Source organism: Euprymna scolopes, chromosome 41 (genome assembly GCF_053919585.1).
Source record: "Euprymna scolopes isolate OS-2025 chromosome 41, ASM5391958v1, whole genome shotgun sequence".
In the NCBI taxonomy this organism is placed as follows: Eukaryota; Metazoa; Mollusca; class Cephalopoda; order Sepiida; family Sepiolidae; genus Euprymna; species Euprymna scolopes.
In genome coordinates, this window is record NC_136522.1 from 59,641,276 (window position 1) to 59,666,275 (window position 25,000).

Below are 25,000 nucleotides of genomic sequence, written 5' to 3' on the forward strand. Positions count from 1 at the left end.
CAAATACACAAATTACTCATCTCAAATGATTCTAACAGAAAAATGATAATACCATTCGGTACGGACCCGACGATGGAAGACCAGATAAGAAAGAAAAATTCAACCAAGGCGTCGAATCTCTACGGTTCTTATTGAGCCTTGTCTGAAGATAGCGGTTTCAATCCTACTCAAAGCAGACCAGAAGATTAGTTGGCCAAAATGTGGTGAGACAACTACAGCAACTACGGACGATAGTAATTACTGAGGATCCAGTTAAGAGATTAAGCATTCCTATCCCGTCGCGGTTAATCACCTGACGAAGGGCAGAGAAATAGTTAGTCGAAACGTAGTGAAACAACAACAACAACTATAAAGATGAGGATAACAGTCCGCAAATAATAAATATATTTTGTGTGATTTATTCTAACATTTAAAAAAGTTTTATTCTTTTTCATTTACGTCTTCTATAATATAGTCCTAAATTAAGTTTTATTAATTGGTATTAAATAATGAATTTTTCAATTAAAATGTACTGTTGATAACGTTAATTGATTTGAATTAAATACGAACATCCATGTTGTTTATTTTTTATTTATTTGTTTTTATTTTTATTGTTTATTTATTTTGCTTTTTCTTTCTTTACCTTACGTAATTGTTAAAAACTTATTTATTCTGTAAAGATTTTGTTACACACACACATATATATATATATATATATATATATATATATATATATATATATATATATATATATATATATATATATATAGGCTGTCCACAAAGGCTGGCTACATTATGTAGCCAGACTTTGTGGAAGCATCCTGTAGATTATGGAGCCAGACTTTATGGGCACCTTGTATATACACACACACACACACACACACACACACACACATATATATATATATATATATATATATAATTATATTATATGATAATTAAATAACTACAGACACTAGTGTTTCATCTTTACGGGAATCTTAAGTGAAGGGTGTCACGATTAACACCAGTCGATAGATTCGAACCCGGCTACACAAGCCATTTCTAGCTCGATTAGCAAAGACCATATCCAATCGGCTACCATTAACCACGTGAAATGGTGTTGAAATTGTACATTTAATTTTTAATTTTTTTTTTACCTCAATCAGAATGATCTAATCGTTATATGAAGATCCATGCATGACAGCTAAATTGATCGACTTAACTATATATTTATTTGAATGTTAAAAAGTGTTTATTTAAATGTTTAAAATTGTTTATTTAAATGTTTAAAAGTGTTTATTTAAATGTTAAAAAGTGTTTATTTAAATGTTTAAAAGTGTTTATTTAAATGTTAAAAAGTGTTTATTTAAATGTTTAAAAGTGTTTATTTAAATGTTAAAAAGTGTTTATTTCAATGTTCAAAAGTGTTTATTTAAATGTTTAAAAGTGTTTATTTAAATGTTTAAAAGTTTATTAAAATGCTTAAAACATTTATTTGAATGTTTATAAATGTCTATTTAAATGCTTAAATATTTGTTTAAAGGCTTTAAATATTTATTTAAATGCTCAAAATAAAAATTTAAATGTTTAAAATATTTATTAAATGTAAAAAATATTTATTCAAATGCTTAAAATATTTATTTAAACGTTAAAAGTGTTTAATTAGATGCTTAAAATATTTATTTAAATGCTAAAAATATTTATTCAAATGTTTAAAAGTGTTTATTAAATTGGTCAAAATATATATTTAAGTGTATTTATTTGAAAGTGCTAAACGATAAGAAACGAGTTTCTTAAAGGGGCTGATATATATATATATATATATATATATATATATATATATATATATATATATATATATATATATATATAGTAAATTCAAGGCACGAGATTCTATCGTGTAATCATAAACGTTGGTTTAAATTTAATAAATATAAACCACCTTAAATCATTAAAAATTACTCATTAGTAAAAATAGATTTTTTTTTTCTAATAAATTTAGTTAAACCAATTACCGCCCTTAGACTCGTAAATCAAATAATAAATAAAGCCATGACAATTATCTCCCCTTAAAAACTTGCAAAAAAAAAAAAAAAAAAAATACTCTCTCTCTATAGATATTAACTGTAGCGTCTCTAAATCAAAATACGCTAACGGAAACAATTTACTGCACGAGCGTCGCCCTTTTTAAAATTCATCATTCAATAAAATAAAAAGCTATAGCAAACATCTAAATGACTACTTTAAATACAGTTCCTGATTTCAAAAAAAGAAAAACCAAAAGGTAATTATATATCTATATATTTTTAAATCAAATTTATTATGTAAATTCAAAATATATATTTTTTCTACTCATTTCTATCTCTAACCTATACCAATTTTCTTATTAATTTTCTTATAAATTTTAAATCCAAACCTTTTACTTCAATTTTTCAGATTCATCTGCCTTACTGTTAATGCTAGGTTTATTTTTGGTGTCTTTTCAATTCAATAGAAATCCTCCTAAATTTGCTGATGAAGAGACCGTGCTTACCAAAAAAACTATGTATAATTGTTCTACGTGACTTCATGTATACCACAAATAAAAAGCACGGATTTCCGAAACGATCGTACAGATAATTGACTTTGTTGTTGTTCCTTCTTATGAAACTGATTTTTAATTTAATTAAATTTTGATTTTTAAATTTAAAAATTTTTTAAAACTTTTAAATTATAGATCACATTACTTAATATTGAATTAGCTCTAGGACATTTAACTATCGAGCTTATTATATATCTAAATTACAACGAGCATTTCCTGTATTTTAATTAAACTAGTAATTTCACTATTACATTAAAATACACTTAGCTCTTTAGACTATTATTCTAATCTCCTTTAAATTATATATATATATATATATATATATATATATATATATATATATATATATATATATATATATATATATATATATGAACAAATGACATCTTGAAAAGGCTTAAAAACATATTTATTCCTCCAGCCTTAACAGACGTGTTTTAAATATTCTCTCCGGTGCTTTTTCTTTTAATGATTTGGTATTCATTCCATTGGTGATTTTTTTTCCAAGGAACTCTGCCTTTTGGATCATTTTGGACCATTTGCAACTTACCCATTTGATTGGAAATTTTTAATTCGACCGTTTTGGATTTTACCATTCTTGGATTTTTTTACCCTTCACCGGACTATCCAATTATGTGAAATCTTTTTATCATTTTTCTTTTACCTCCTATTCCCCTTACCTCACCTTTTTTTAACCAAGTAAGATCTGTTACTTACTTGTAGTTTTATTAAATACTTTTACATACAAAATCCGATCCCGCATTTTGCTAATTCCTGCCCTTTGATGAGAAGGAGAGTATTTCTTCGAAACTCTGCGAATAGAGGACTATCCACTTATCTTGTGCTTCCTTTTTAAAATTAAATATGTTTTTAACTCTTTTTCAAGATGTCTTTTAACATGTTTTATTAATCATTTGTTCATATTATAAGCTCTATTTCCTTTTCGGTTTTATTGAGCTTTTTACATCTGGCTGAGTTTATTTTACTTGTAAATATTAACTCTTTAATATTTATAATATATTTTAAGTTTACCATTTTGATTACCTTGGTAAACTTATTGTAATTATGTATATATATATATATATATATATATATATATATATATATATATATATATATATATATATATCAGCCCCTTTAAGAAACTCGTGAAAAACACATCTTATTTTTCTTTTATTAATATCATTTTTTTCCTTGTACACATTTTTGTGAATCATTCCATGGACTTCTGCCTTTGGATTATTATGGACCATCTTCTTCCAATTGCGGGATTTCCTTGGATTTTACTTGTACAAATTGAAATTCTTTTAACTTTCTTGAAGTTTTACATTTGGATTTTACCGTCACTGGATTTTTATTTTCCACCAGACTATCCATTCATGTGTAATCACCTTTTCCTTTACCATATTACCTCTGCTTAACTTATTCTATTTTCAAGTAAGATCTTTGACTTACTTGTTGTTTCATCAAATACTTCTGCATGCAAAATCCGATCCCGCATTTTGCTAATTCCTATCCTCTTATGAGAAGGGGAGTATTTCTTCGAAACTCCGCGGATTAAGGACTATCCATTTATCTAGTGTTTCCTTTTCAGATTAAATATGTGTTTAACTCATTTCAAAGTGTTTTTAACATATTTTATTAACTGTTTGCTCATATATATATATATATATATATATATATATATATATATATACATATTATATATATATATATATATATATATATATACCGTGCAAACAATTCAAGGGACATAACTGAGAAAAAAGGCTATTACAAAAATAAAGCGAACAGACTGATGAAAAAGGGATTGCAAAATATATTTGAACAGAACAAATTAAGTTGAACAGATTAGCAAAAAAGCTATTTCAAAATTCAATCAAATAGACTGAAGAAAATGATATTTCAAAATTAATCTTAACACATTGACGAAAATGTAATTTGAAAATTTTGTAAGACAGACGTGCGAAAATGCTATTTCAAAAATAAGTTACACAGACTGAGGCAAATACTATCTCAATGTACGTCGTGACAAACTGGCCGCCAAATACTCCCATATACGTTGTTATACGGATCTTTAGAGAGCTAAGCCCATGTTATTTATTTTATGAGCCAGAGATGAATGTTGTAATTGAGACTCGAGTGTGATAGACTGGGTAATCGTCAGAATTAAGGGCAGCACTTTCTCTAGAAATACTGAAACACACACAAAAAAAAACGACTATTCAAACAAAAACAATCAATAACAAAATATTTGAACAACATGTCATTGTACCTATTTATTTTATATATTTTTTTTCTTAATTGTTTCTTTCGACTAGTCCTAACTCTTAACCTTTTATCCTTAGTAACAAAAGGGTCGGACCATTTCACGGGGTCTGGCGTCCCTGATGGATGTTCTTGGCGGAAAATCTAAACGGATTTAATTCGATTCCGGATAAAAAAAAAAACTCACAGTGAATCACTTGATGAATAGTGGGTCATGTTGGCATCGATGGAAGGCCCTTTAATATATATAAAGCTGAATGTCTGTGTTTATGTGTGTGTGTCTGGTCACGAATAGGCTCCTATATGGTTTAACGTGCATTTCCAACAATTGTAGCGAATATCGACTGCGTTTGCTAAAAGTTTATGCTTTGGCATCTCCCTAAACCTTACAAGTAATGAAGGTGTAAGTGCATTTAGAACCAAACAAATCGTAAGGCTTCATAACAGTATGACTGGTATATATATATGTATATATATATGTATATATATATATATATATATATGTATATATATATATATCACGCTTTTTTTAACCAAGTAAGATCTGTGACTTACTTGTAGTTTCATTAAATACTTTTACATGCAAAACCCGATCCTGCATTTTGCTAATTCCTGCCCTCTGATGAGAAGGAGAGTATTTCTTCGAAACTCCGCGGATTAAGGACTATCCACTTATCTTGTGCTTCCTTTTTTAAAATTAAATATGTTTTTAACTCTTTTTTAAGGTGTCATTTAACATGTTTTATTAATCATTTGTTCATATATATATATATATATATATATATATATATATATATATATATATATATATATAAAGCTGAATGTCTGTGTGTATGTGTGTGTCTGGTCACGAATAGGCTCCTATATGGTTTACTATTTTAAAAAACTGATTACATATAATGATAAAAGATGTATCGAGACACAGGAATGGGTATGTTTGATCTGGCAGAACAGTAGTTCATTAAAATTGTGGTGTCTGCGTCCGCGACTGGTCCACAAAGTATGGAAATAAAAAATTTAAAAATTAAAAAAAAAAAACTTTTACAAGTGTTTTTGATATAGACGTACATAATAATACTTTGATAAGTATGTTTTAACTTAAATAGGGATGGTATAATAAAATTGTGGGGTGTGCGTTCGCGCCTGGCCTCCATAGAATTGAAATAGGCACAAACTTTAATAAAGACTTTTCATATCTATCTGCGTAAGTATACTTTGATAATTATGTTTCAGTTTGAAGAAATATGGTATAATAAAATTATATTACAATTTAAATAGTGTCTACGTACACGATAACTTAATTTTATGCAAGTAGAAAATATTTGAATAAATTTAAATTAAATAATAAAAAATAAGAAAATATTTAAATAAATTTAAATTAAATAACGAAATAATTATATATATATATATATATATATATATATATATATTTTTACACAGTGATCACCACTTATCAAGGCCCGGAAGCCACTCAGGGATAAGGGTTATTGCAAGTACATTACGTTAGTGAGGAGATTTGCTGAAATGTTTACTTAAGGGGGCGGTTCATTAGGAATTTGTTAACATTGGACTTGCAGACAACCAAGTTGTAGTCCGGAGGGAAGCAGGCAGACGGAACAGAGTTCCACAGGCTTGCAGTTCTAAGAAAGAAGCTTTGTTCATGGAATCCGCGTTTTGATTTAGGCACAGATATAGAGTGGGGGAAATTTTGTCACAGTGGATTCAGCTAGACGGGTGTTTTTCGTGAAAGATTGGCGAGGGGGGACCAGAGATTGAAGTTCAGACGAGCATCTGCCATGGAAATAACGCTAAAACAAGGACAGGCTCGCAACGTCTCTTCTGTGGGAGAGAGGTTGCAGGGTAGACAAAAGGGCATCCCCCACTAAGCCACGAAGTCTATTTTGTACTCTGTCAAGGCAGGATAGGCTGTTTTTAGCAGCTCCTGCCCAGGTATGGCAACAGTATTCCATCCTTGGACGTACTTGGCTTTTATATAGATAGAGAATTGCATCAGTAGTGAGATATCTTCTGAAGCGGTAGAAGGATCCCACCATCTTTCCAGCGACCTTGGCAACAGACTTGATGTACGTGTTCCATTTCAGATCATATATATATATATATATATATATATATATATATATATATGTGTGTGTGTGTGTGTGTGTGTGTGTGTGTGTGTGTGTGTGTGTGTGTGTATATATACATAAGTCACTTTGTGAGTTCCTTCCAGATAGGTTCTCATCCAGCTGAGCTTATCTTTTACAAATTACGCACAAAGGTAATTTATATGTCTGGCAGTGTTCTTAGATATGATTTGTACATAAGTATGAAAAATCGAAAAAGTTCGATCCTAAAAAAATTTTTTTCTCGTAGATAAAAAAAAAACAATTTTTACAGGGGAATATTTTTCAGTTAAACCGATCAAAGGAGATACTACTCAGCAAATCAAGGAGGATCACATTCTCAGCAAATCATTTCTTCTTCAAAAGAAACGGAACTATTGTCATCTGGAGATTAACCTCAAAAACAGAGTATTTGATTGTAGATGGAATGGTCTCCTGCTCAAGCCTTGGTGTACCTCACCATTTTATGTAAAAAAAAGCTTTCTTATTAATGAGTTCAGTTTACGATAAAGGAAGAGGTAACATTTAAAATCGCCGCAAATCATTTCTTCGTTTGCATATTTTAAAACTAAACATTTAGCAGAAGTGACTTTTCTAGAGCATTCACTGTCAAATCCAAATATCAGTTGATGTTATATTGTAAGCAAATGCAGACGGAATTATATGAACGACATTATCATATTTTTATTTTTTTTTTAATTTGTTTTGCGAATTAGTACATAGGGCAAATTATTCCTCGTAATATATACTATTCAACGGAGGATTGAATCTATAATAGTACATACGTAATCTACATTAATTAAAATATCACGTTTAAGCGTATTCTATGACTATATATATATATATATATATATATATATATATGCATGTATATGTGTGTATATATGCATAATTCTTAATTTTTATTAAAAACATATCATTATAACATTTAAACCAAATTCAGATGTATAAATTTATTCTATTTTTTATTCTCAACCCATATTACTTTTCTTATCAAGTAAATATTTTCTTTTTTATTTTTATTTTTTCCAGATACATCTTCCTTACTTAAAAATTGATAGGTTTATTTATAGTGTCTTTTACATATAAAAAAAAAAACACGCAATACTTTTGCTGATGAGGAGACTTTGTTTAAAAAAACTATATGTAAAACTTATTGTCCGTGGCTTAATGTCTCTCACAATAGAAACATCGTTTCCGAAACGATCGTACAAACTATTGCCTTTGTTGTTGTTCCTTCTTATGAAACAGATTTTTAATTTTTAATTCTAATTTGAATTTTAAATCATCAATCGCATTACTCTCTCTCTCTGTCTCTGTCTCTGTCTCTCTCTCTCTCTCTCTCTCTCTCTATATATATATATATATATATATATATATATATATCTATATATATATATATATATATGGGTTAAGCCTATTAGCGAGCGAAATAACAAGCTCCTACTAGCGTACAAAGCAATGTTTTTTGTTTGTATAAACAAATAGAGCTAAGGCGTTTGTGAAATTTTATAAACATCGACCCAACCGTTTTGGAGTCCACGGGGAACTTGCTCTCTGTCTGTCTGTCTGTCTGTCTGTCTGTCTGTCTGTCTCTCTCTCTCTCTCTCTCTCTCTCTCTCTCTCTCTCTCTCTCTCTCTCTCTGACACACACACACACACACATACAGAGATAAATTTCCTTTTATAAAATAGTAGATAGATAAAGATAAAGCGGCAAATATAATGTACTTTTGAGAAATGCTTATATCAAGTACTCATAAATACTCTAAAAATGGTCAATGGAGATATCCAAAGATTATGCTAGGAATCAACATTATAGACTAAAAAAAGGTGCAAAATAATCAACTTAGAGAAATGCTTATGATGGTATTAATCATTTAACTATGTATATTATTTAATATTAATCAGTTAACTATGTATATTATTTAATATTAATCAGTTAACTATGTATATTATTTAATATTAATCAGTTAACTATGTATATTATTTAATATTAATCAGTTAACTATGTATATTATTTAATATTAATCAGTTAACTATGTATATTATTTAATATTAATCAGTTAACTATGTATATTATTTAATATTAATCAGTTAACTATGTATATTATTTAATATTAATCAGTTAACTATGTATATTATTTAATATTAATCAGTTAACTATGTATATTATTTGATATTAATCAGTTAACTATGTATATTATTTAATATTAATCAGTTAACTATGTATATTATTTAATATTAATCAGTTAACTATGTATATTATTTAATATTAATCAGTTAACTATGTATATTATTTAATATTAATCAGTTAACTATGTATATCATTTAATATTAATCAGTTAACTATGTATATCATTTAATATTAATCAGTCACCTATGTATATTATTTAATATTAATCAGTTAACTATGTATATTATTTGATATTAATCAGTTAACTATGTATATTATTTGATATTAATCAGTTAACTATGTATATTATTTAATATTAATCAGTTAACTATGTATATTATTTAATATTAATCAGTTAACTATGTATATTATTTAAACAAAGTGTTTTATATTTCAAGTACCCAACACAAGGTTAAAACCTGTATAATAAATTGTAGAGATTGTTTTTATTAAGCACTCTTAATAAACTCGTTTTAATTCATGAGTTGTATCCCCTGAATACATTTAACTTGTTATATATATATATATATATATATATATATATATATATATATATATATATATATATATATATATATAAAGTTATATAAAGTTATATAATGTATATGGTGATTATGGCTTAAGCCTGAAGAATCCTAAAGTGGATGAAACGCGGAATATTCAGTGTAGCTTAATCGCCATATACATTTTATAACTTACTAACTAGCTCTACTTACGTATTGAGCGCTTTTGAAGTAAATGCTTAAAGTTTACGCATAAATCTATACTTTCGTATATTAATTTTATGTGAGTAAATTAAGTAGTTATACATTTATATATATATATATATATATATATATATATAATAAATTGGAGGTGAAAGGACCTAAATACTCAACGTTTCGCCTGATTAATGCGGGCTTTTTCAAGAGGGATGGTCATTGACGAGAGAGTCGGAAGATTTGGGCCTATATATAATGATGGGGGAGAGCAGTGTGTTTTCCTTATGTAAATTAGATGTCTATATACATATATACATTTTATGAGAGAACATAAATTAGAGTAAACTAGCGTAATGGATTACGTCTAAAAGTAGAGATTTAAAAGATTGCGTCTGGAAATATAACCGTGATAGATTAAGTAAATAAAATGAAACGAGATTAGGAAGGGAGTTTTTAAAAATTAGAGATCATTGAATTGGATAAAATAGCGTAGTAACTGTAGATGGCGTCTAAAAATAAGAATAGGAGGTGATAAAATGGGTCTAAAAATATAGACACTGATAAAATAAAATGCAGTAAATAAGTAAAATAAAAATAATAAAATGAAGTGAAATTACGAATGGATTTTTTTAAATATATATATATATATATATTTCCTGTGTCTAAATTGTTCTCTTTAATAATTATTTTCGACATAATCATAAAATGTATATATGTATATAGACATCTAATTTACATAAGGAAAACACACTGCTCTACCCCCATCATTATATATAGGCCCAAATCTTCCGACTCTCTCATCGATGACCATCCCTCTTGAAAAAGCCCACATAAATCGGGCGAAACGTTGAGTATTCAGGTCCTTTCACCTCCAATTTATTTCATATCGTCGGATTTAATCAAGCTCAACGATCATATATATATATATATATATATATATATATATATATATATATATATATATATATATAAGTCCTGGCTTGAGGCAGTTGTCTGTCTAGCCGCACTGATGAGCTGTGAAACAGGCAAATAGTGTCGTATCTTGGGTTGAGCATATCAGGAAATGATATACAAACTGCCATTAGCGTATTAAGTGACGCTTTTTGTGGAAACAAATTGAGCGGAGGCATTTGGACGATGTCAAAACATCGTTAATTCATTACCCACACAGCATCAGCCGTATAGCGCAATGGTAAGAAGCCTTGACTTTCATTTGGGTGGTCGGGTTTCCTGGCTCGAGGCAGTTGCCTGTCTAGCCGCACTGATGATATATATATGTGTGTGTGTGTGTGTGTGTGTGTGTGTGTGTGTGTGTGTGTGTGTGTGTGTGTGTGTGTGTGTGTGTGTGTGTGTGTGTGTGTGTGTGAAGAAATGATTTATCAGTGTATATAACTGGTTTGTCACATTAGAAATATGATTTGTAATCTTATCTCGTGAGCTATGCATCGTTATTTTCTCGTTGGTAGCACGAATTTTTCCTTCCCCGAATTCAATGAAAACCAAACTAACTAAAATAACGACGGCACCCGCGGCTTCCCGCACCGTGCAATCTACCCTTAAATCGTTGCCCACGGAGAAAGGCGGGTGAAAATATTGACATCCGTGTACACATAATTCTATACAACACACCAGCCTAGCAACAGGCGAAATAGGTCGAGTCCGCTGTGTGGACGATAAATCGTGATGCATCCGCAAACTGGCCTTAAACTGCAGCAACGCACTTCGATTGGCGAATAATGCGATGCGGATAGGAAAATGATGGAATGTTCCGTAAACACTGAGAAAAATCCATAGCGCAAGTTCTCTCTCTCTCTCTCTCTCTCTCTCTTTCTCTCTGTCTCTTTCTCTCTCTCTCTATTTGTCCGTCTCTCTGTGCCCCCATTTCACCTCCGTTTCTCACAACCTCCGTTTAACTTTTTTTTTTAGTTTCTTACGACTTTAGGTCACTCCCTCCCAATTCGTTGGTCAAGACAAAAAAAAATCCAATACGCGCATTGGCTGGTTGCCAGGAAGCATCCGAAAACGAGGAAGATCTTGCACGGGATGTGGAAAGTGAGTGTGGATATGGAACGGAGCCAGAAGGGGAAGAACGGGACCAATGGCGAGGAAAACTGCGCCCGTGGATTGAGTAGGTAGGGCCGTAAATCGACGAGATTTGAAAACGAGATTTTATTTGTATTAAATTGAGAAAGTTGGCGTCAAACGATGTCAATTCCTTTTTTATTTCTTTGTTGTTGCTTTTGTTGTTGTTGTTGTTGTTGTTGTTGTTGTTTTGATTTATTGTTCCTCTTTGTTGTTTTTTTTGTTTTTGTCGTTTTGTTTTTATGTTTCTTTGTTGTTTCTTTGTTGTTTCTTTGTTGTTTTGTTGTTGTTGTTGTTTGTTGTTTTTTTGTTGTTTTTGTTGTGGCTGTTTTTGTTTATTTTGCTTAATGTTTCTTTGTTCTTATAGTTTCATTGTTGTATTTTGTTGTTGTTTGTTTTTCCTTTCTTTGCTCTTATTGTTTTTTCTTTTTTGTTTCTGTTTTTGTTTTTATTTGTCGTTTTTTTGTTATTTCTTTGTTGTTGCTTCGTTTTTTTTTTTGTTTCTTTTTTTCTTTTTGTTGTTTCTTTTTGGTGTTTCTGCTTCTTGTTTCTTTTTGGTGTTTCTTTTTCTTGTTTCTTTGTTCTTATTGTTTCGCTGGTGTTCTGTCATCTTGTTTCTTTTTGTTGTTTTTCTGTTGTTTCCTTTTTTGTTCTTGTTGTAATGATGTTTCGTTTTGTTGTTCCCTTTTTTGTTTCTTTGTTCTTGCTGTTTCTTTTCTTTGTTGTTGTTTTTGTTCATTTTTTTCTGTAAAGTTGTTTGTTGATGTTGGTGTTTCGCTGTTTTTATTTTTAATTTCTTTGTTATTTCTGTGTTGTCGTTGTTTCGTTTTTGTTGTTGTTTTTGTAATTTTTTGCTGTTCATTAATGTTTCTTTGTTTTGTTGTTGTTTTTTAACGTTGGCGTTTCTTTGTCTTTATTTTTATTGTGTTCTTTTTCTTTGGTATTTTTATATTGCTGTTTCTTTTTTGTTGTTTCTCTGATTATTTGTCGTTTCTTTGCTGTTTTTGTTGTTGTTTTAATTTTTGCTGATTATCTATTTTGCTGTTTTTTGTTGGTTTTTGTTCGCTATTTTTGTTTGCTTTTGTTTTGTGCTTCTTTTTTTATTTTGTTTTTGTTTTGTTTCTTTCGTTTTGTATTGTTGTATTATTTTTTTATTGCAGTTGTTGTTGCTGCTGTTTCTGAATAGTTTTTGTTGTTATTGTTTCTTGGTTGTTGTTTCTTTCTTGATTTTTATTTGTTTTTTTACACTTCTTTTGCTTTTTTTTTTGTTGTTCCATTTGCTTGTTGTATTTTTTCTTTGTCGTTGGGCAGCATCTTTTGATGGTCACGTTGATCGTAATGGAAGTGCCTGGCGATGGATACTCCTAAACCTGAATCAAATCTCGATTATGAGCAAAGAGCACATTCTTAATAGAGGGAAATAGGTTTATTCTTGTGTTTGCCGTATAACAATAAATGGTTGCAAGAATAAAGGTGCCTTTATTAATACAAATTAAATTGAGCGCGAATTAAATTCTACTTATTGAAATGAACAATAAAATATGTATCTATTCCTAACAAATCGGTATTTTCAACCTATATCTCCTCCGAGACTGAAAGTCGAAAAGCGGCGCAAGGAGCCTTAAATGACTGGATTTTGTACGGGCATTTTTTTATGGGTATTAAACTAGTTGAAATTGTTTTTAAGGTGTCAAAAAAGAATCAAAATTGAAAAAACATTTTATATATACATTTGTGATTATTTTTAATTTTTAGTTGGTTTATATGCGTGTCACGTTGGTATAGTGGTAACGTCGCCAGCTTTGAATGCTTCGGATTCGCTTCCAGATGATAGCACCTAAATGCTTTTTTTTACTTTTGAAATCACGGCTTTAATGTCGCCAACTAAAAAAAAAAATGTGCTCCTTATATGCGTGGTTGCCAAAAGAGCACTTTTAGATAGTTGGTGCAATTACCCCGGACTTGGCGTAATTACCTCAAAGTACGGTACTATATACGAAATCTGAACAAATTAAAATATATCTAAGTGTATTTAAGGCAAACCCTCGCTAGTTGTCATATATATTAGCAAACTTACTATATATATATATATATATATATATATATATATATATATATATATACGCTCACTGTTTTTTATAAACAAGCGGTTAGAGCACTGTAAAAGTGGTGGAGAAATGTTTGTTTAAATAGACATTTGGCGAGATAATTTACGGACGCCGCTCCCGTGAGATGATCGGTAGAACTGCTGACTGTCAGCGCGATGGTTCTAGGTTCATCTTAAACCTGCCAGCTTGGCGATCCTTCTCACTTTTACGCGCTTGAATCTGTCACCTCAACTCACGCCTGCTGAGTTTTCGTCCTTATACAAGGTATTTACCCCAAAGTTTAACCGCCTGATCCCTGTGAAACTTCCTTTCTTTTTATTTGATATCTCTCTGCGAACATAATTAATTATTATAACAGGGCATACAGCGAGGTGACAGTAATCTAATGGTTAACGATACGGACTGATTAGCTCTGTGTGTGTGTGTGTGTGTGTGTGTGTGTGTGTGTGTGTGTGTGTGTGTGTGTGTGTGTGTGTGTGTGTAACAGAACTTACCCAATTTGGGTTTAACCCGCTTCCTTCGAAGAAGGAATTTCCATGGAGGTATGAAATTCACAGGCAGTCCCCAGTCGCATGCATATCCGCGTTAGCGGGGATGACGACGTTAAGTTTTTGCAACTCTTGCAGGGGAGTATCGACGTCCTTCTACGCCAGGAATTTCCAAACTAGTCACCGATTTTAGTATTGACCAGGCTCAACTTTACTTAACTTCGGTGATCTGACGGGAACCGGTGTGTCAACGTGATTATGCCGTATTTGATGTACTGGGAGTCCCAAGTTTGAATCTAATTCGTTCTACAAAAATCACTTTCACTTAGGATGTTGGAAACCTTCAATTGGACTCTTCCGTAATGTACAGTGTCCTTCCAGACAAAATTCTGGCTACAAAAATATCGGGGGAACCAACATCAAGAATGGGATCGATATAATGATAATATCCACTGTGGAACTGGCTGCCTAAATCCATATTGATTGTCGGTCAGGAGTTTAGCAGTTGTAAGGTGGTGAACTAGTGCTTGATTAATTAAGGACTCAAATATTTCGGCGAAAAGCGGGAGAAGGCTAATGGAGCGATACTTTAATGGGTCAGTTCTTTCGAAAACTGGTAACACAAAAGCGGTTTTCCAGCAGTCAGGAAACCTAGATTAGTTAAGGCATTTGTTGTAAAGTTTGAAGAAAACTGGAGCAACCTCAGCGGAATATTTTTTTAATAGCACAGCCGGGATGAGATCAGGTCCACATACTTTTGAGGTGTCTGGGTTTTTTTTATGATACCATGTACCTGAGAAGGGATTATGCCGTATTTGATGTACTGGGAGTCCTAAGTTTGAATCTAATTCGTTCTACAAAAATCACTTTCACTTAGGATGTGGGCAACCTTCACTTGGTCTCTTCCGTAATCTACTATGCCTTTCCAGACAGAATTCTAGCTATAAAAATATCGGGGAATCCAACATCAAGAATCGATATAATCATAATAACTAGGCGTACCTCTCAATATTTAACAAAGCAGTCATTCTGTGTCTTTTCCTTATTGGAGTTTTTTGTTTAAACTCACCTAACTTTAGCATCAACTTTATTTTTTCTACCATTTATTTTTACTAAGAAACATCGCTTATCAAGGTCAGAAAAAAGGATGCGGAGTTTGCCACGTGAATGATGAGACATCGAAGAGTTTGTTTGTTTGTCTTTTTTGTACAACGGTTGTAACCAATTAGAATTCATAAAGAGAACAGCCAAGCAAAGAATTTATTTAGATTTGACTTGAAAACAGCAATGTCATAGTAAGCCGGGAAGCAGCCACAGTATTCTGTATTCTAAAAGTGTTGGACTTGGTACTTCTAGTGTTGAATTCTGGGTGTGTTTTTGTTTTTTTGGGTTTTTTTTCAAAGGAGTCACCACTTATCAAGGCCCAGAGGTCACTCGAGGATAAGGGTTCATAAGCGTACAGTGGTCAATGGAACAATGATGTAGTAATTGTTAGTAGTTGAAATTTGGTAAATTGGCCCAAATTACCGTATGTGACATAACGACGCGGTGTATAAATCGCAATACACAAAAATCTATATAATGCATATATATATATATATATTTATATTAGACATATAACATACATTCTACAAACCAATACAAGGAAACACACACACACACACTCCCCCTCGCATCCATTTGACCAAGTACCAACGCGGCCCTCACTTCCACCCAAGTAGGCCCTGTCGGTGGGGCATTAGAATACGCCGACTGCCCCCCTGCAGAGGGTAAAAGTCCCTCAATGGAGGTCCTGGATATGTCCTTAAAATATATTCAGTGGTGAGGTCCCAGCTTGTGGGCTTAAGGTAATGTGTGGAGCCAACCTTTAAATACCATTGCTCCCAGGTCCACTCTGACCCGGAGTGGTAGTACCTGTTAGGGTTCCAACTATGGGTTAAATAGAAACCGACGTGAAAGCAACAAATATACTCTATTTAAAAAAAAATTCTTCGAAATCTTTGTATTCGGTATTAAATAACCTGAAAAGGGTTGATATGCCGTAAAACAAAAACAACCAACCAACCAACCACCCAAGTAATAAAAAAATAAATAAAATGTAGTAAAAGAGAGAGAAAAGCAAAAGACAGCAATGACCATGGTCTGACCCCCCCCCCAATAAGCAAGAGTAGGAGTGGAACACACCCGTGAAGACCTTTAGAATCATTTAAAGACATTTCCACCGCTCGGGAAGATTTAACCAAAATGGACTGCAAAAATGCTGGTATACATTCTGAACACATTTTAAATATATTTTAAATATTTTACACTTTGAATAATTTCTGAAGAGGACGCTTCACAGAACGTCTGAAACGCGTAAAAAATTATTTCAATGATTTCAAAACATTATTACAATGATTATATGATAACTTTTTAAATGAAAAATTAAAACACGGAATAATAAAATCATGTTAAAAAATACATACCAATTGTTGGTGACCTTTCTGATTTAAATATATATATATATATATATATATATATATATATGTATGTTTATATATATATATATTAACGTTTAAAATATACATCTTTCCTTTTTTGCATGATTTATAATGTGTAAACATTCAAACGTTTCAGTAATGAGACAGAATAACGAAACAATAACGTAACGAAACAATAACGTAACGAAACAATAACGTAACGATACAATAACGTAACGAAACAATAACGTAACGAAACAATAACGTAACGATACAATAACGTAATAAAACAATAACGTAACGATTCAATAGCGTAACGATACAATAACGTAGCGAAACAATAACGTAACGATACAATAGCGTAACGAAACAATTACGAAACGAAACAATAACGAAACGAAATGATAACGTAACGAAACAATAACGTAACGAAACAATAAAGTAACGATACAATAACGTAACGATACAATAATGAAACGAAATAATAACGGAACGAAACAATAACGTAACGAAACAAAAACGTAACGATACAATAACGTAACGATACAATAGCGTAACGATACAATAACGTAATGAAACAATACCGTAACGATACAATAACGTAACGAAACAATTACGAAACGAGACAATAACGAAACGAGACAATAACGAAACGAAACAATAACGTAACGATACAATAACATAACGAAACAATAACATAACGAAACAATAACGTAACAATACAATAACGTAACGAAACAATAACGTAACGAAACAATAACGTAACGATACAATAATGTAACGATACAATAACGTAACGAAACCGTTATTTAAATAAAAGAACGACTAAAAATTTCTTGTGAGGTGTACACCACACAAAGGGCACATACCTTCTTCCTTTTATTTTCTTCACTGTCATAATTCTTCCATAGTTGCCACGCTGCAAAAATAATTCTTCTTCTTAGGGAAAACGCCATGATGCAAAGTTATATTTCTTTATATAAACATTTGTTCACGTTGCTCGGTCTCCTCGGTGTTATGCAAACGCCACTTTTTTAGAGTTTGGCATTGTCTCTAGTATACTAGTCGAAATGCCTCCACAAGTGACGGTCAAACTCAAACTGTATGGCTATCTAACTGAGTCCCCTTTCTCATTCTGACTGTTCGCTTACGTGTACTCTCCTTTTATTTTTCAACTGACACCACAGGTCAAACCTACCACTGTTTTGGTAAAAATTATAAAAGAATTCGTTTATTCTAAATTAAATTTTGTTTGTGTAATTTTATTACTGTTTAGATGTTTAAAATTGAAACTCTATTTTAAGACTCAAAACTTATTTGAACAACATTCTTTCTCTTAGTGAAACATTCACGTGAACCATTTCGAAAGATTTTACAAGGAATGAACGCAACCTAAAAACAAATTCCCAGTTTTTCTCACATCTTTAATCACTATATTACTATATTTTGTGACCAAGAGCGGAAGACCGCTCGAAATATCAGAATAAAATATCAAAAACAACAACGTCGTTTTATTTTTATACTTTCCTATTTACAATGCCTTCCCACGGGACAGAGTTGGACACCAGGGTCGTTTTTTAACGTGGAGAAAAGGAACAAAAATAAAAATTGTCTCAGTCGTGAAGGATTTCTCCTCCACTGACAGAGAACAAGAAATTGAAGTGTAAATCTGAAGAACAGATACTACAATTTTATCTTGACCCTAAGGCCAGGTATTTATTTGCTCCCCCACCGAGCAAATTAGGCACAAGGCCGATTTTTGATGTGAGGAGTGAAGGGGAAATGGGGACCAGCTCCCCGGGGAGGAGGGGAGCTAGATAGTGACAATTGGTATGAAGGGTTGCCCCTACATTGACCAAGGTCTTATATGTGGGATTGTTCCCACATATGTTTTTTGCTTGCAGTATGTATTTATTTGCTTCCCCACTGAACAAATTAGGCACAAGGCCGTTTTTTAATGTGGAGAGAGAGGGAGAGGGGAGGGAATAGGGGACCAGCTCCCGATGGGTGGGAAATGAGAGCTGGATAGTGACAATTGGTATGAAGGGTTGCCCCTACATTGACCAAGGTTTGATATGTGGGGTTACCCCCACATACGTTCTTTGCTTGCAGTATCTGCCGGAAAAGAAACTACACTTTGATCTTGGTCCGAAGGCCAGACTTCATGCACCCCTCCCCCATAACCTTGGAATTACTTTGTTATGATAGTTTGAACATACTGTGGTTTTATTTGGATCCAGTATCGGGATCATCTACATTAAGCTCAACTAATTACGAGACTTGGATGATAAATAGTGATATAGAAATTCCTGAGTCACGCTTAGAGGATTTGTCTAAACCATTTATGAAATCATTTTTTTTTCTTTTGTGATTGCAGTATATTGTTAGTCCCATGAAGTCCGACCATCACACTTTGAGAAGGAGATATTTTATTGCTTAATCACCTAAGACGCCCCTACCGGGGAATGTCGGCAGGACCAACAAGGCAATGTTTGTTTTTTTGTTTGTTTGTTTGTTTTTTTTGCAATGCTTCTCCTCTGCACAATCACGAATATACGACACAATCACGTTGACACGCCAGTTCTCGTCAGATCACCGAAAGTAAATAACGATTAGCCTGGCCAGTACCAGATGGGTGACCATTTGGGAAGGCTAGGCGCTGTATGTACCGCGTCGTGTCGTCGAAATTTTCAGGAAGATATTTTGGGGCGCGTTTAACTCACGAGGTGAGATACACCCCCCGAATCAGACGAAAAGCAACAGGGAAACTACCGTTTTTACTTGTTTTCCCGAAATTAGAATTGCTCTACGATTTGGAGACCGTGGTCGCCGACGCTATTAAAAGAGTAGGGCCGCTGCATACTTCTCCTCTGGATCGCTGGTACGTCAATCCCACTTTTTAACCTTTGTATCACATCTTCTCGTCGTGGGAGGGAGATAAACATGTACCGTACATAACAGTATTACTGGACCAATATAAAAAAAATAATAATGAGTTGGTGTTTTACATAAAAAAAAATTTCGGTGTCAAATCTTTGATTCCATACATTTAAAACATTCACAATAAACACTCGGGTAGCAGCAACCACTACGCCTTCGGAACAAGATCAAGGTGTAGTATCTGTTCTGATGCTACACTTCACCTTTTCTGTCTTCGGTCAGTAGAGGAGAAGTCCTTCATGATTGAGACGATTTTTATTTTTGTTCCTATTCAAAGTGTCCCTTCTTGGGGAGCTGCATTTTCCCCCACGTTAAAAACCGACCTTGTGTCTTACTCTGCCCTCGTGGGAAGGCAAGTAAATAGAATCAAGTACTGTCAATAATTTCCCTTTCTCCTTCTGTCCACTAAAAACTAAACGAAATTTCATGAACAAGGTTTCTTTCTTCGTATCGAATTATGGGATTCCCAGGCGACGTCGTGTAGGCAAGGAAAGTGAAGCGGGAGATGCGATTGGTCAATTGTGGAACGTTTCACTAAGATTAAGAATACTGTTCAAAAAGATCTAGAGTCGTAATAAAATAGATGTTCTACGCAATAATAGTGTTGGATAAAAGAACTTCAAAATCGTGCATACGCACAAATTCAAAGTTAGCAGATAACAAAGAAAATAACATGTCGGATTTGTACACACATATTGACTTCTGATGGAACAAAGAAGTTCAGGCCCGATTTGAACACTTGTATTAACTTCTGGTGGAACAAAGGAAGAAATTGTTAATAAATGCAAGAAGTCCGACGAATGCAAAAACATAGAGACAGAGAGGGGCGCACGATCCTTGCGTCGTTAGTTCGTCAACCCCAACCTTCATTTTTTCATCACTCTTGCTCGATAGTCCTACGATCGCTGACAGGCAAAATAATAATTAAATAAATACAGATTTCTTAAAAACCGTCTCCAGAGTGTATATATGTATTAGCAGAAGGCATTGTTGTTGAAGTTGAACAATTCTTACACGTGTTTCATTGAATGGCATGAATATACGAATCAAATCATCGGAGGCTTACATGAGTTCCTCAGGAAAAATATTCTTTTCAATCCTAGGAAAACAAGTGAAGCATGCATGGTCCCCCGTGAGTGTACAGTGAACAAGGCATAAAAAATGACTAAGTTCAATATTTGTCCCCCCCCCCACTATTTAGTCCTAAAAGTCCTCTGAGGACGTCAAATCCTGGGGAAAATGTACAAACGGTGCAGTTTTAGGCCTTTTATGTAAATTTGAGTTTTGCACCATGCAAAAAAAGAAATGACTAAGTCCATCATTTGCCCCCTCCCTCATTTAGCCCCAAAAGGCCCCAAGGCCTTAACATATTTAAATTTGAGTTCAGCACCACGCAAAACTGCTAAATAGACATACACAGAAAATTTTGGACAAATATGGTAAAATAGTCCCAAAAATGGAGTGTTTTTATTAGCCATAAAACACCAAAGAGTTATCGCGAAGTATAGACAACCAAAATTATATAGAAATTAATTAGTTACAACTTTTCAGAAAGTGTCAATTTAAGCCATATTAACCCGAAAGGCGGCCCTGGGGGGGGGATAATTTTTCACTCATATCATGTTTAATGTTTGTGCAATTTTTTTTTTTTTAATTTAAAGGCGTAGTTATTGAGAAAAGTGCGGAAAGGAAAACAGGGGAACGGACGAGCGGACAAGGGTGCATTTTCAGGTCCACCCTCCTTTTTTCGGGGGACTGAAAAAACGATTAGAAACCGAAGGGAACGTATTGAACAGAAAAATAGTATAAAAATAGGAATAATTGTCATAATAATTATAATAATAATTTTAATGATAATAATAATAATAATAATAATAATAATAATAATAATAATAATAATAATAATAATAATAATATATTATTATTATTAATCTTTTTTATTATATTGATAATAATAATAATTATAATGATATTAACAATATAAATAATAATAATATTAATATTATTAATAATGATGATATTAATAATAGTATTAATAATATCTTAGTTTAAGTATTTACATATATTTATGTGTACGCTTGACAGTGATTCAAATAGTCCTCATGACAATAATTATCAATGTCCATTACATAAAAATTATTATTATTATTATTATTATTATTATTATTATTAATTATTATTATTATTATTATTATTATTATTCTTTCTAGGAAAACATCGTACATTACAGGAAAAAACAAGATGAATGTCGTCAACATGTCTAAGTGAGAGAGTTTTTTGTGAAACAGACTTGATTCGATCTTGGCACATCCAAGTGGTCAGTCCGTGTCGTTAACAACTTGGCAACCTTCACCTCTGCCGATTTTTTTCTAACGGTTTTGTTGCGCTTCAAATAATGACTCGTCTATTTTTCACATCGTTTGTCGCAATAACGTTTTGACATTGGCGTTTCATTGATAAATTCGATTTGTTAGACGTGTTCTTTTTTTTTCTTTTTTACTAGGAGGGGGGTCACCACATATTAAGGCCAGAGGCCACTAGAGGATAAGAGTAAGACATCTTAGTATCCATCGGTAATTGGAGAAGTTAAATAGGATTTGATTATTTACAGGAACGGATGAACAAGAACCTGTTTACATTGGACTTAAAAAAAATCATGTTTTAGTCAGCTGGGAAGCAGCTCTGAGTACTGTGTTCCACAGAGGGGCAGGTCTAAGAAAGAAAATTTGCTTCGTGGAATTTTCGTTTAGTTTCAGCATAAATAGAGAATAAGGAAAATTGTTGATGGTAGTCGTAGCTAGACAAGGGTTTGTTGCAAAAATTTTACTAGTGGGAGGAATAGACTGCAGCTCAGTCGAGCATCTGCCATGAATATGACGATAGAGTAGAGATAGACTCGAAAAGTCTTCTCTGTAAAATTTCAAAACGGACGTTGTACTCCTTGTTGTAAAAAAAAAAGCCGGAACGGTGCTCCGAGTAGCCCCATCCCTAGGTGTAGAAACAGTACTCCCTTTTAGGACTTATTCGGTTTTTCGGTTCTATTTTGATCGAGGTGGGTATCGCTTTTTTAGTTTTTTTTTTCGCTAGTTTTTAGTGTGTGTTTATTCTGTTTGTCTTTGTGTCCGAAAGTTTTCATGCGATCTCGGTTCTGTGCCAAATAAAGGCGTTCGAAACATTTCAATTAACGGGTGAGCAACGAAAAATGAGTCGCGGGAGTATGGGAGGGGGACATATCGATTCTGGCTCATTCTTTTAATGCCCGTGTGTGTTTATTGTTAGATGAAACAGATGACATTGATCTGTGTTTATTTGTTAACAGTACGCTGATTTGTTGGTATAACACTGTTCCGATATATATATATATATATATATATATATATATATATATATATATATATATATATATATATATATATATATGCGTGTGACTTTTCTGAATATTTGCTATGCAGCGTTGAAATTTCATACTTGGACCTGTAGCACGCTTTCGATTTGGATTTTAGCCAGCAAAAATTGTTGCTAAAAGTTCAAATTTGATAACAGTTCACCTTGGTAGGGTAAGGGTTAGGGTTAATAATAATAATAATAATAATAATAATAATAATAACATTATTAATAATAATAATAATAATAATAATAATAATAACAACAACAACAACAACAATAATAATAATAATAATAATAATAACATTAATAATAATAATAATAATAATAATAATCATAATAATAATAATAATAATAATCATAATCATAATAATAATAATCATCATAATAATAATAATAATAACATTAATAATAATAATAATAACAATAATAATAATAATAATAATAATAATAACATTAATAATAATAATAATAACAATAACAATAATAATAATAATAATAATAATAACAACAATAATAATAATAATAATAATAATAACAATAATAATAATAATAATAATAATAACATTAATAATAATAATAATAATAACAATAATAATAACAATAATAATAATAATAACAATAATAATAATAATAATAATAATAACAATAATAATAATAATAATAATAATAATAATAATAATAATAATAATAATAATAATAATAAAAAACATTACGAATGCTCATATTTTTTCACATGCTCAAAACTAAACATTCATAGCTTAAAGTCGCTTAATTTTTAACCTGCAGTATCCATTTCTCGGTAGCACAGACGAATATATATATATATATATATATATATATATATATATATATATATATATATATATATACAGGGTGGCCCAAAAGTAGGTTTACAGTTATTTAATATTTGGAATTCTTTAACTAGGTTATTTGAAAAACTTCAAATAGTTAAAATATTTCATTGATTGAGATTGTCGGACTGGCTTCCTCATCTTGGTTGTTATAGTCACAACGTTTCGGCCGTTTTGCCCTCTGGCCTTCATCAGGTGTTTTGTATCGAACTTGGGAACCGTTTGTTAGGAGTCTCGAACCCAACCCTTTATTACTATTACGGGGGTACCGTGTTCGGACTGCAGCTAGGCTCTGGGACATAGCTGCTGATTCTCTGTTTTGAATGTAACTTTTTTACTGCCTTCGTTCAGGATTGAACTCAGCACCTTTGGATAACTGTAAACTTCAATACAACGTCTAGGACCACTCGGTCATATGTCACTAGGACCCCGGTTCCCCAGTTCGATACAAAACACCTGATGAAGGCCGGAGGGCAAAACGGCCGAAATGTTGTGATGATAACAATTAAGATGAGGAAGTAAGTCCGACAATCTCAATCAATGAAAACATCTCATCTCAAAAATACAGACAATTACTAGTTAAAATATTTATTTGAAATTCGACACCAGAACAGCGGGAATTTCATTATACCCGTTTACATAAAAACAAATACTTTAATCTCTCAGATGTTCAACATTGCAACATTCCTCAAATCTCTTCAGGACAGTCTGACACACAGTGCGACACAAATTCCGATCTTCATCAATTTCTGTGAATGCGACATGGATGTAATCTTTTAACTCGTTTATTGTTTTTTGTTTCTTCTCAAAAACCTTGTTCTTATCAAAATCCATTTACATTGCTCTTCATTTAAATTGTTTGCCATTAACACTGA